We start from the raw sequence: 15,029 nt of genomic DNA, 5'->3' as shown, positions 1-15,029 counted from the left end.
TGTAATGGCAGGAAATTATGAAGTGGCGCGGGAGTTGCTGAAAAAATACTATGGGAATGACCATCAGACCTTGGTAATCTTTCATCGGTGGTTAGCTGATCTTTTTGTGCCAAAATGTAATTGTAAGGAATTAGAAGTCTTCCATATTGAATTGACCGTATTGATTGAGCAAAACAGGAGATTGAGTGGGTCTGCATTAGACCAAGGAATGCTATTGAGCCTAATTTGTCAAAAATTGTCTCGGGGGCGTGTTTATCAGAAAGTCTTTGCCTATTTGCGAGAGTGTGATTTTGATCTAAATGAATTATTCACTGCACTTGACTTCCTTATTCGTAGCATGGAAGACGATGCCCTTCAGAGGGGGAAAAGTCTAGATAATGAAAGTCAGAATCCAGTGTTAGACTCAAATGCTTCATGTAACAAAGCATGTCCATTTTGTAATGGAAATCATTCACCCTTTAATTGTACAAAGTATCCTAATGCCCCCACGAAGAAACAACAACTAGTCATATCACAACGTTGTTTTAATTGTTTCGCAAAAGGCCATAGCAGTATGACTTGCAGCAGTAAAGTAAATTGTAAATTGTGTGATTCCAGACACCACAGTCTCATTTGGGAAGATCGAAGTACTGATACGAGACACGACATGAGTTCGTCCAACCAACCTACCACCAGACGGTTGCCACCTCGTATTGCCACAATCAGTAACCAATTGAAGTCAAGAACGCCCGGGGAATAGAGCTGACATAAATTCGAGACACCCAGTCAACTCAGATAATGAGAAACCATGTGTAAATGCCAAAACTGTAAAGAATCGGCCTTCAGTCGAGTTGTCAGTAACCTTGTTGCCTACCGCTATGGCAACTTTGTAATCGAAAGAGGTACCTCACACAGCGCAAACGTTTTTAGATACTGGCAGTCAATGCAGCTCTATTTCTAGTTGGCTTGCACGCAAATTAAAGTTACCTGTCATCAAGCGCATAGCACCGAACATTGCACCATTTGGGTCTCAAGTAGTAAAGGGAGAGTTTGATGTAGTCGTGTGTCGTATCCATCTGGGAGAGAGGGTGGTCAGCACAAAGTTAGTAGTACACGATAATGTGAACACTCCAATCCACAACATTGGACTTGTCAACGTAAAGAATAATTTGCAAGAGGAGGGATGGGAAATGGCTGATGTTGAGATTAAAGGGGATGTGTTGAAGAATGTAAGCTTGTTGATTGGGGCAGATTATTTTAATTACTTTGTAATTGGTATGGATAAAATTGACGGGGTGAGTGTTTTTGTCACACATAATGGGATCACGCCTTATAGGAGGGTACCTCAGTGGGCTTTGCAGGGAGTTAACGTAGCTAAAGTTTGGGTAGATCTAAGCCGGCTGTCCGTGGTGAGCTAGGCTATGGCAGTTGACGTTTTTCTATAGAATTTTACCTGCTGAACAAGAATTTAAAGTATTATTTTGGTGGTCAAATGTAATTAAGCTGTAAATTGCCCTTTAGAACTGTAGCCAGCGGTAAAGGGGACCCGTTGGGAATCGGGGTTTTGGGAAAAGGTTTGGGTACCTTATTGTTGTATTTCCTGTTATATAAGTCATTTGGAACACGAAAAACAAGCGTAAAAAGAAGAATGAATAAATGGGTAGCGGGAGCCATTCCAAAGGCACTTTTCATTCATTACTAGTACTGCTGATTCTAAGCCTTAACACGCATGCACTAGCTTTTGGTTCACCAGTCAGCAGCTGCCGGTTTTCTGTGCTTAGCAAGAGCTGCAAGAGACTGGCAATTGATGCTTTCCTGTGTTATTTTACTTGCTGAACAAGAATTAAAGTAATTACCTCTTGTCAGAACATACAAGCTTGCCAGGAATCTCAAAAAGTGTAGATAAGGCGCGCAGCGCCGTTCTGCCACGGCAACCTATAGCGGCCACCCAAGTTGAAAGCGGTAATGGTAATGTTTTGTTTCCCATTTACGAAAGCTTCGAATAGCATGCAACGGAGCTAGACTATGACAACTGATGTTTTTCGATGTTATGTTACTTGCTTTACAAGAGTATAAGGTAATATTTTGTCGGTCGACTGCTGCTAAACTGTAATTTACCCTTGAGCTGTGTGTGACTTACTGGTACAGATGTGCAGTTTTCAAGGGTCAATTACATTTTAGTTACAGCCAACCGCCAAAATATTATTTTAAATTCTTGTTAGGAAAACATCAATTGCCATAGGCTAGCTCACCAAGGACAGCCAGCTTAGAATTACCAAAGTTTGTACCTTAAGGATACGTAGAATTGTAGAATCTGAACCTGATGTAGACATCTGGTGGAGGTTGGACACGATAGGAATCGCGCCACATGAACAGTTTACGATCTCAGAACGTGCTGCTGTTGACAAAGTTATCAAAAGTATACAGAAAACCAAGCAAGGTTACCAAGTTAGTCTGCCTTTATGTGGGTCAGACAGACCGAGTAACAACTATAACATAGCCCTCGCCCAATTGCATGCATTAAATAATACTGTAGGGATTATGAAAAAGTCCATCAGACTTACTTAGAAGCTGGCTTCATAGGGGAAGTCCACAGCACAAAAGTAGAGGGCTATTATCTCCCCCATTTTGGTGTTAAATAGGAAAGTCTTACGACACCTCTCCACATAGTTTTCAACGACTCCTCCAAGACTAAGGTTGAACTTTCCCTTAACAATTGTTTGTATTCAGGGCCAAACATGGTCAAGCTATTGTACGATTTGTTGATTCGTTTCAGAGAGAAGCCATATGCTCTCACCTCAGATATCTCCAAAGCCTTCCACCAGTAATTTTAGACCCTTGAGATGTAAAATACACGTTTTTTGTGGAAAACAGTAAACTGGGCAGATTGTAACGCATGAATTTAAAGTAGTTGTTCTTGGGGCCACAACGAGTCGTTATCTACTGCAGCAGGTACTTAGAACCCATTTAGAAGAGAGGGGAAGATAAGAAGTAATTAGATCCTTTCACGTAGACAATTTTCTGGGTACCTATACAACCTTGGAGGAGATGGAGAAGAACTATGTCGAAGTAAAAACCTTGCTAGACGAAGCTAACATGCCATTGACTGGGTGGGCAAGTAACACTGCAGAATTCGATAGAAGGATTGGAGGGAATGAGCCAGAATAGATATCCATTCTAGGGATGTGTTGGGATAGAAGGGAAAATTTGTTAAGCCTAAAACTTTGCAGGGGATTAGAGTTGGGAGGGAGGCAGGAGCTCATGAAATGTACTATCCTTGCTAGTGTCTAATTTTGATCCTCTGGGGTTGGTTAGTCCTGTGTTTGTAAAGGGCAAGGTGCTTTTGCAAGATTTGTGGGAAGAGAAAGTAGGTTGGGATGACATAGTGAGTAAAAGCAACCAAGAGAAAGCGAAGAAGACATTGGAACACTTCAGATTGATTAATGAGCTAAAGTTTAAACGGGGAGTCAAAGTGGGGGAATTGTGAGCTGCATGTGTTGACTGATGCCTCTAGCAAAGTGTATGGAGCCGTAACATACGTAGGGAAGAAGGGGAAAGTAACATCTTGACGTCTAATATGAGGGTGACTCCTAGGAAGTGGGATAAATTAACAATTCCCAAACTAGAATTGCTAGCCTTAACTTTGGGGTTCAGGGTAGGCAAGGATTTAAGCAGACTGTTAGACATTCAGAATGTAACTGTGTGGACAGACAACAAAGTTGCCATGGCCTGGGTAGACAGCAGGGAGGGAAATAAGAATTCATTCATTTCAAATAGGGTTGGAGAGATTAACTCTATTCAGCAGGAGTGTGGATTTCGTCTCCAGTATGTCCCTGCCAACTGCAACCCAGCAGACATCTTGACCCTGGGGGCGAGCTCTGAGGAATTGGAACGGAGTCGCCTTTGCAAGGAAGGCCCTGACTATCTATGCCGGCCTGGAGAACTAGTGCCACCTGTAAGCAAAGCTGCTGTAAGTGACCTAAGCAACATATCTGTAATTGCTGCCCTTAGAGAATTGCGTGAAGAAGGAAGCCTGTCCGAACCCGCCGAACTCTGGAACCTGGAGGGAAGTAGAGTGGATTTCATGTTTATGATGAGAGTAATGCAATATGTATTAACCCTTTAACCATTTAGTACATATATATACGTAGCGCGCCAACACTGCCTGAGCCGTCTAGTACGTATATATACGGGGAGCAGATGTTTTGACCTTGGCGTTTAGTACGTCTATATACGATCGATTTTTCCTGCCTTCCTTTCAAGGTCAATCCACTAAAATATGTTTTCTCTAGGTCCCAGGAAGTCTTGTTGACCATATCCAAACATAAACACTTCGTCCCGAACCCCCTTTTATCATAATTTTCCTGATTTTCTATATCTAACGCGGGAATTCGCCAGTCACTTGGCGACATCGCTATGTAGCAAGACAACACTGCTGGGCTGGTTCATTCTCTTACACGGAATTTTTGTCTTTCGACGCATGGGGTAGAAGGGCTATAATCCTATATAATCCAACTTAGTCGGTAATGAGTTACTTTCTTCACTGTTTTTCTTTTCCAGCTCTAGCGCAAATGAAAAACAATAAGTAATTGTAGTTTATTGACATTATTCCAACTGAAATATGAAAAATGTACTCACTTGACTGTTTTATTATTTTACAATATGTTCAGTGCGTGTGACTGAACTACAGATGCGCTTCATTCTGAATAACGACTGAAAGCTGTTTTGTTTATTTATTCTAAATTTCTAAAGTTGGCAATAATTGTAATTTATTTCATCAATTTAACTTTAGCATTTCATAAAAATTACTCCAGAAGCTGTGTATATTATCTTATGTCGCTATACACAAACGCATACATATATACATATATATATATATATATATATATATATATATATATATATATATATATATATATATATATATATATATATATATATATATATATATATATATATATATATATACATATAACATTCGAATAACTAATTGTCGTTATTTATGAATAAATTCTGGAACGTCGCAGGTCACAGGGTTAGATCTAGAATGAACAAACTTTCAAACAAACATGAAACAATACACAAAGACCATAATCTAAATGAAAGTTATGTACAAAATTCTTGCACAAGACAATGCTGAAAATTCATCCGACAATGAGAATGATGAAAACGACAGCAGAGGGCTAACAAGGTAAAGACAGTAAAGTGAGGCCTATATTTGATGATTGTGAACGGGTTGCCAGTAATTTCCGGGCCTACGATTTCGTATTTGACAACAGTGGCAGTTTCATTGCATCGATAAAGGAAAATCTTTAAAACTAGATGATGAAATTTATCGGTATCACCATTTTCTTAATCAAATTATCTTTTTGTTGTAGAGAGAGAGAGAGAGAGATAACTGGATGTCATGTACAGTAATTCAAACCTAACAATTTTGCCATTGATAATTCATAACGTTCGAGAATTCTAACATCTATAAAAAAAACAATTAGCATACGGATCAATGAACAGAGACAACATGATATTATATAATATATATATATATATATATATATATATATATATATATATATATATATATAATATATATGTATATATATATATGTATGTATATATATATATATATATGTATGTATATATATATATATATATATATATATATATATATATATATATATATATATATATATATATATATATATATATATATATATATATATATATATATATATATATATATATATATATATATATATATATATATAAATATATATATATATATGTGTGTGTGTGTGTGTAGATTTATAGTGTACATAGAAACTCTGCACACAAACTATGGATGTCATTAGCTACGTTTCCAAACTTCTTCCTGACTTATAATCCAACTACAGTTAATCTGCATTCTTCAGTTTGGGGTTCTTTAATCCGGTCATAAAATCCTAATTATCGCTCCCCGGGGCTGTCCAGAAGAAAGAGGCCATTCCGGGACAAGGCCGAGTTAATTTACAAATCTGCCATCACTGGAGAAGTCAGTAATAGTATTTTTTTTTATGTTGTAGCATTTATTTTCATCAGTGAGTCTGGCCTAGATATTGGGCATTAGTATAATTTATTTAGGTGATTAGAAACTAGATCATCCTCACCCTACTTTTGATCAAAGCAATTTAATGTATGACTTCAATTCTTCAGATTTCAATTCATTTCACATCTTCACGGTTAGATATGCAGAACAAGTGTCAAGCTGTTTACTGTTTCAGACCTGGTATGGAAAGGTGTGGCGACGTTTCTGCCATATTTACGCGATATCCAAACTTAGGTCAGGGTTTTATGAATCAAATCTGGGAAAAGTGGTAACATCTAAAATGTACTACATGTTCGTGGTCATTTTGGTTTGACGACGATATTGATAATTGGCGAATATAGACATTTGTAAGGTAGTGACATAGGTGGTATTGATTGAGATGATCGGCTGTTGTTTACGGCTCTAGTTACCTCCCACCCGCAGCGAATTTGATGGGCTTGATATCAGGGCCTGGAATTATAACGAGTCCTTTTGAAAGATTTTGGTTCCTTCTTTCATTGATGCTAGCCACTTCAGAATTCCCTTGTCGACGGTCAAAATTCATGGGGAAAGCAAAAGTCGTTTAACTTACCTCTACAAAGGGGAGATCACTAAATCCGTCATTGTCCGTGAAATAAGAAACTGGAATCGGTCAAAAGGACTGGGGATAATCCGAGGCATCATTCTCAAACTAATGTTCGAAACTGATGGTACCTCCATAGTTCTTGTTTTTATAGTTTTAAACTCAACACTATCTCAACTCTCCTCCACAGGGCCTTCTCTCATACCTCTAATTGGTTTACTTTTAATGAGGAAATTAACTTTCTTTCCCAGTATCTTAAAAATAACTGCTTTCCAGACAAACTATTGTTTAAAATGCAAACGAAAATGCTAAATGCTAGGTTCATGGAGGTACCATCAGTTTCGACAGCACCAAAATTGAAAATGTTTGCCAGCTTCCCTTTTTACATGATGACCTTTTCAGGAAAAAGTTCCTGACAATAATTCAAAAGAATTCCCGGCCCTAAACCTTAAAATAGTTCCAAAAATCCATTAACGATCGGATCCCTGTTCAGAATGAAAGACCGCCTTAGTCCTCTTCTAAAAATCTAATGTTATTTATAAATATCGTGCCGAGATGTGATCACGGGACTTATGTGGGTTGTACGAAGAGGCTACTCAAGGTGAGAATAGATTCCCACAGGGGCGTAAGTTTTAGAACGGGCAGTAGATTATCAAATCCCGAACAGTCAAATATTAGGAACCATTCTAGGTCATGCAAAGCATACATTGAAGATAAGGACTTTGCAATTATAGGTCAAGTACATAATGAAAACGACCTAACAATCTTGGAGTCCATTATGATAAAAAAGATAGTTTCGTCTTTAAATATGCAATCCTCCTCTGTACAGTTGTTTATTGCCTAAGGTGCGTTGTTTGTTTTTACGAAACTCTTTCAGTCACTGCCCGTCCTTTGCGAGGATAAGGTACAGAATAACCTTAAAAAATTTTTAGTGTTTTAAATGTTTTAAATATTTTTTACTGTTTTTAGAATCTTATAGATATTTTGTACATATTTTTAATGTTTAGTATAATTTCCTGTTTTAAGTTGTTCATAAATTATTTTCAAGCTTTCTACATGCTGATGTTCATTAAATTTGATTAAATATTGCGTAATTTTAATGGATTATGCAGTGCTTGGTTTTAAGTTCGTTTGTATCTTTATTATAGCCTTGAGGATGCGATTATGAATCGTGAAACGTTGGCAAAATAAATGTACCTGAGTACGACGCCTTTCCCTATGCTTCCCTGGTGATATATATATATATATATATATATATATATATATATATATATATATATATATATATATATATATATATATATATATATATATATATATATATATATATACATATATATATATATATATATATATATATATATATATATATATATATATATATATATATATATATATATATATTATATATATATATATATATATATATATATTATACATATATTATACATATACATATATATATATATATATATATATATATATATATATATATATATATATATATATATATATATATATATATATATATATATATATATATATATATATATATATATATATATATATATATATATTATATATATATATATATATATATTATATATATATATATATATATATATTATATATATATATATATATATATATATATATATATTATACATATATATATATATATATATATATATATATATATATATATATATATATATATATAGTATATATATATATATATATATATATATATATATATATATATATATATATATATATATATGTGTGTGTGTGTGTGCGTGTGTGTATAACTGAATCACAAAAATATGGAACATGATGTATATATAAATAAAGATAAAATCCACGAAGGAAACGGAAACACTGGAGTGCTGCAAGGCCTTTTGACACTAGGTCCTTTACTTAGCAGACTGAAGAGTTATAAAAGTATGTTTACAAAGAAAGCTCATATAAATGACAGATGGAGATTATAAAGGAAATATATGTACCTGGAATCCAACACAATTGAAGAATTAGTAGAACTGCCAAAACAGGATTAAATATTTAAGAGGTTTTACAAAGGATTAGGATCAACCGTTCAGAAGCAGGGACAGGACAATTAAAAGATTATACAGGGTCGTGACTGACCACCTAAAAAAAAAAATTTATTTTGTACTAAAAAAAAATTTTTTTTAGGTGGTCAGTCTTAACTGACAGTGGGGGCACCAAAGCTGCTTCCCATAGAAAACGGTTATTGGGTTAAAGTTCATGCATAGTAGCGATGATCCATTTTTGAAATTAGTTTAACTTGAGCAAAGGCACCATTTCCCAACCGTGTGTGATCGCTTGGAAAATGGTGTGCGTGTGCCTAAACACATTGATAATTTTATATGTCAGTTGAATTTAACTTTGAGAAAAGGTATCATTCATTCTAGTAATCGATTGTTGAACAATGAGTCATGTAAAAGCCAGCTGGTGTTTTTGCTTCATAAAGGAAGACGAGCTGTGCTTTATCTAGAGCACCCTCACGTAACACACATGCACTGTGGTTTAAATATACTAATGACCCTTTAGCGGCAGGAATGTTGGACGCCAAGTTTGAGATTATTGGCTTAATATGGCCTTTAAGCCTCTTCTACGACAACCGTCGCCTCCTCCACACCCAGCTGACCGAGTTCGACTACTTCGCCCATTTGAGAAGGTGGGAATAGACCACACGGGCCCTTTGAAGGTATACACCTCCTCATCATCGCCTGTCTGGCCAGCCGTGCAGCAGGCTGGACGCAGACACCTTTATACTATTACTTCAAAGATTCACAGCAACCCATGGCGCTCCATCGAGGATGTACAGCAACACTGCCATGGTGTTCAGAGCAGCCAGCGTGTTCCTGCGTGAGGTATATGAGGAAGACATCACTCAGCAATTCATGCATGAGTGCAGGATTCGATGGACATTTCAGACCCTGCAATCTCCCTGGAAGGGGGGTTTCTTTGAGAGGATGGAGGGAGTAGTCAAGAACACAACATTGCGACACGCCATCTTCTCGGAGGAGCAGCTGAGGACCCTCATCAAGGAATCCAAGGTGGTGATTAACAACAGACCGCCAATGTACACCAGCGACAGCAGGCAAATGAGGTCCTGGCACCTTCCCATCTCATCCAGGGTGATGTGGTTTGCCTGTTGCCTCCCATAGTGCCTCGCAAGGAAATGTATGCCACGTTAACCACCTGACGGCTTCGTCACGAATACTTACATCTAACAGGTACTCTGGAGAGGTTCAAGACCCTCTGGAGGGACAGGTGTTTGAAATCTCTTCAAGAGAGACACGATTGCAAAGAAGGAACACCAACTCTGCTCTACATCAGAGACATTGTGCTGGTGAAGGCCGACAACAGCAAGAGAAGTCAGTGGCCCCTGGGACAAATAGTGGAGATTTATCCTGATGAAAAAGGGGTGATACGTTCTGTGAAAGTTCTATTTGAAGGAGAAGAGCACTTGAGATCGGTCAAACACCTCGTGCCTCTCGAGTTGAGTGAGCACGAGGCCGATGAAGAAGGTGGTACTGGAATGCAGGTAAGAGAGTAGAGTGATGATAGTGATAATGACAGTGAGATAGCTAATATCATGCACCAAACTGATAGACTTGAGATCGCTGATCAAGAGGTAGCTAGTGATAGGGATGAAGGTGATGATAGGCAGGATCAGAATGAAGTGTTGGAACAGACTGCATCGAGGCCAAGAAGAAGAGCTGCTACTGAGCAGAGAGTGAGAATGGCAGAGTGGATTCGAGATGGAACTGTGTAATAGTTGGCATCATAGCCCGAGGCGAACTGTAAAGTGTGGAAGTCGGGAAGGGACTTGAAGGTGTAGGGTTGTAGGTGTGTGGGAAAGTATTAGTCAAGGCACGTAATAAATTCAAGTTATTGCATATTTTGTTGAAATACACGTACCGCCGCAGTATGCAATGTCCTATTTTGTCTTGTTTAAGTGATTTGTTGTGAGTTTGGGGCCATTAAGCCCGAGTTACTAGAAATGAGTTAGCCGAGTTAGCAACTGCCTAGACAGGGAGGTGCGACTGTCACACCATTGTGTCTGCCTCTCCCTCCAGAGATACCGTACTGAACAGACGTGAGTGTTTGAACTCCCAAGGGTTGGTGTATGGTCTGAAACTGAGTGCTCCTACAGAGTTGTAGCTTGTAATGAAAGTGGTTGAATGAGAGTAGGCTAACTGTTTGGACGTTTGTGTGCTGCAGTGGTAATGTGGCAATTGTGATTAAATTTCAGTGATTTCTTGAGGGTAAGATGATCGTGTGATCCACGTGTTTCGTGTTGCGGGCACGGGAATTGTAAATTCATTGTTGTGCTTAGTTGGAGGTTTTGTGTGTTTGTTATGTAAGGGTGATGATTGAGATTGTTTTATTTTTGTAAATAAATTGAGATAGTCTGTTATGTGACTCGTTTATCCTTACATGGGGGCAAAGTCACTTCTGTGAATATATGGGTTGATCTTGTAAACAATTGGCACAACAAAAATCAGTGCCTGTCGAGGAAATTCCCGACAGTTACAGCCATAGGCTGAACAATAAGCTGTCATTGTCAAGCAAGTTATACTAATTTGGGAAAATTAAGCTGTGTCAGAGACTACCATCACCAGAAAAGTATTTATAGGCTTTGTCATCACCCCAAGCTGATAGTTACGGCCTGAGGCAGTTTGGAGCACTGTGCACCTTGCCCTAAATGTAAACAAACATGGCGTCCTGGAAGTGATGCGGCTTGTATATATTAGCTTTGCTTTGACCCAACTGATTGTCTTGTTTATACTTGTACTCGACATCCTACTGCGTCATTTGAGAAAAACTGTACAGGGTATTAACATTTTTTTCTTTACTGGTATGTACATGAAGCGCAAGCACAATATATATTGTTTAATGATAACCACCATATTCAACAAAACAAATAAAAGAATAAAGCATTTCACAGTAAAATTTAACATAAAAGATGACACAGCTGACTTGAGATAGAGGGAGGGAGCGTTTATACTGTTGAGGAGAGAAGGATATGCGGCAGTAAAAAACATTCACTGTCTGTACATAAAAGCAGTAACAATTCACATCAAAAAATAAAAGAATGGAATTTCACAATAAATTTAACATAATCATGCAAGAGGGGATGGTAGCAAGTTATTGGGTGGAAGACGTGGGTCAGCTTCCCACTGACTTCCCAGGTAGGGCAGGGCTCGGATGAATTTTCTCTTTCACTACTTTTCGCCCATTTTTTTCACTTACACTCGATTTGCCCAATTCACTTCTTTTTGTTACAGTAAAATACCTATTGAGTGACGCTTGCTTTTTTATGATTTTTTACCACTAAAAGTAACTTATCCCCACATCATGAAACACACTGGTGCTGTGTTCAGTTTCTGCATGCTTTGGATTGTTTGTTTAAACAACTTCTTGTGAAATGTTTTTAGATCTCTCTTTCCTTTTCTTACTTGCATTCTTTACTTATTTGTTTCCAAAATCCTCGTATTTATTGGATTATAATTTTAAAATCTGCCGTTTGCCAACAGTAAGTTGATGTGTTGTGGCATAATAATTATTGATCATCTCCTTGCAATCAAGATCCTGTAAAGTCATGTTGTACAGTCTCTGCTGATCATGTTATTTGTAAAGTCCCCGCTGGGCAAGTTTTCTTTGATGACGGCCCATTTTCTTTGTACCTACAATTCGTCACACTTGACAGGCCAGGTCACGTAAATTCAATCGTTTAAACTGTGTATGTAATTATTTATCTGCCCATCAATTATGTACCTTGTATTTCTTCTTTCGCAGGCATTCAACTTTAATTCTCTCTATTTTTACATTGTAAATTGTACTCGTTCGCTGTATTTATTATTAATTGTTATCGACCTCAGGTCACCCCTGCTTCCATTGTCTTCCACGGCTCGACGCCAGTCTACCGCTATATAAACCGCCTGGACCTTGAATAAATCAGCAGTTCACTTTCACCTGCTCCGTCAAGTACCTCCCTGGCAGGAAGAACCCTGTGGCGGACGCCCTCTCCAGAGTCGAGCTGAAAGCGGTGCAGCTGGGGATCAACTACGAAGACCTCGCCAGGGAGCAGGCTGCTGACCCAGAGACCCCAGCCTACCGCACTGCCATCACGTCCCTAAAGTGGAGGGACATGCCCCTCGCCCCCGGGGGCCCAAATCTCCTCTGCGACATCAGCACCGGTCAGCCCCACCCCCTAGTGCCAGCCTCCCACCGCCGCCAGGTATTCGACATCATCCATGGCCTGTCACACCCCTCCGGCAGGACGACAGCCAAGCTGCTGTCAGAGTAGTTCGTCTGGCACGGAGTGCAGAAGGACGCGAGGACCTCGGCAAGACAGTGCCTGCATTGCCAAACCAGCAAGGTGGGGCGGCACACCAAATCCGGGGTTGGCGAGTTCCCGCAGCCAGGGCGGCGTTTCGGCCATGTGCACATCAACGTCGTCGGGCCCCTTCCCCCATCAGGCGGGTCCAGATATCTCCTGACGGTGGTAGACCACTCAACAAGGTGGCCCAAAGCCACGCCAATGCAAGAAGCCACCGCCAGCGCATGCGCCGAGGCCCTGCTCTCCAGCTGGGTCGGACGCTTTGGCGTCCCTGACCACATCACAACCGACAGGGGCCCCGCCTTCCTGTCCGAATTCTGGTCCGCCCTGGCCCAGCTGCTGGGGACAGCTCATCACACCACCACGACCTACAACCCAGCCGCCAACGGCTTGGTCGAGCGTTTTCACAGGTCCCTGAAGGCGTCCCTTATGGCCCGCTGTACCGCTGAGGACTGGAAGTACCAGCTGCCTTGGGTCCTCCTCGGGTTGAGAACCGCCCCCAGGGCCAACGGCGCCCTGTCCGCAGCCGAGAAAACCTACGGCGAGCCCCTTGTGGTCCCGGGCGAGCTAGTGACAGAGGATCATCGCAACCCTTCAGTCCAGAGGTTTCGCGAAATCGTCAGCAAGTTCGCCCCCTGCAAGAGGACATATATCGACAGGTCGGCCACCTTCACGCCGCCTGGGCTGGCCTCCACTACCAACGTCTTCGTCAGGGATGATGCCGTCCACCCGCCACTGACCAGGCCCTACAGGGGGCCCTTCCGCATGCTGGAATGGAACAGCAAGGCATTCCTGCTCGCACTTCACGGGAGGAACAATTGGGTGTCAATCGACCGGGTCAAGCCCGCCATCCTGGAGGAGGACACAGCCATCAGCACACCGCACCCTCCGCCGGCACAGCCACCGCTGCAACCGGGCCCTCACAAGAAGCAAACACGCGGCTGCCCCCGGAAAAGGCCGCACACACCCGCAATTAGCCACCCCCACACACAGGACGTCCCTCCGTTGTCCTCACGCAGCCGGGGCACCCTTCAATGCCCCAACAGATACGCCGAATAATCAGACGTTACCTACGTCTTGGTGGGGGGGGAGTATTTGTAAAGTCATGTTGTAGTCTCTGCTGATCATGTTATTTGTAAAGTCCCCGCTGAGCAAGTTTTCTTTGATGACGGCCCATTTTCTTTGTACCTACAATTCGTCACACTTGATGGGCCAGGTCACGTAAAATAAATCGTTTAAGCTGTATATGTAATTATTTATCTGTCCATCAATTATGTACCGTGTATTTCTTCTTTCGCAGGCATCAATATTGTATTCAACTTTAATTCTGTCTATTTTTACATTGTAAATTGTACTCGTTCGCTGTATTTATTATTAATTGTTATCGACCTCAGGTCACCCTTGCTTCCATAGTCTTCCACGGCTCGACGCCAGTCTGCCACTATATAAATCGCCCAGACCTTGAATAAATCAGCAGTTCACTTTTACCTGCTCGTTTCTTTTGCGCCTCTTATAATCCAAATGTAAAAAAAGACATTGACAATCATACATGCGTGACAGATTGTTTTCACATCTGCCAGACACTGATTACTCTCGCTCCCTCTCTCTCTCTCTCTCTAATATACACGCACACAGACACACATACACTATCGGTTCCTTCAATTATCCTTGCAAATTTTGAATAAAACTGATTTTATCAACCTTTGCCTACTGCGACCATGTCGGTTTCCTCGAGGGGATCCCGCCTCTCTCCCCTCCCTCCCTGCCTCCATCCTGGCCAGCGGCGCACCATTTTCACCATGGTTCGTAAATCAAATTTTTAGCTTGTACACGGAAACAAAATTTTTCGAAAATTTTACTTCGTATGACGTACTGTTTTATTACTTTACACTCTTAATTTAACTTTTGAACACATTAATAACAGGAAAAATTTAAAAGGTGAATTTTTTGGGTGGGCTGAAACGAATTACCCTAATTCTCTTTATTTCTTAAGGGGAAATTTGTTTCATATTTCAAACAAATCACATTTCGACCAG

At 40.0% G+C, this 15,029-nt stretch overlaps 1 protein-coding gene across 1 annotated transcript in view; it reads right to left on the bottom strand.

The window, feature by feature from the left end:
• The window catches only part of LOC136836355 (uncharacterized), a 450,152-nt gene that overhangs the window by 41,309 nt on the left and 393,814 nt on the right, over positions 1 to 15,029 (bottom strand). The gene's annotated exons all lie outside the window — the stretch shown is intronic.

The sequence above is a fragment of the Macrobrachium rosenbergii genome, chromosome 56, assembly GCF_040412425.1.
Source record: "Macrobrachium rosenbergii isolate ZJJX-2024 chromosome 56, ASM4041242v1, whole genome shotgun sequence".
In the NCBI taxonomy this organism is placed as follows: domain Eukaryota; kingdom Metazoa; phylum Arthropoda; class Malacostraca; order Decapoda; family Palaemonidae; genus Macrobrachium; species Macrobrachium rosenbergii.
Note: the sequence above shows the minus strand (reverse complement) of the source record. Positions and strands in the feature narration are given on the sequence as shown.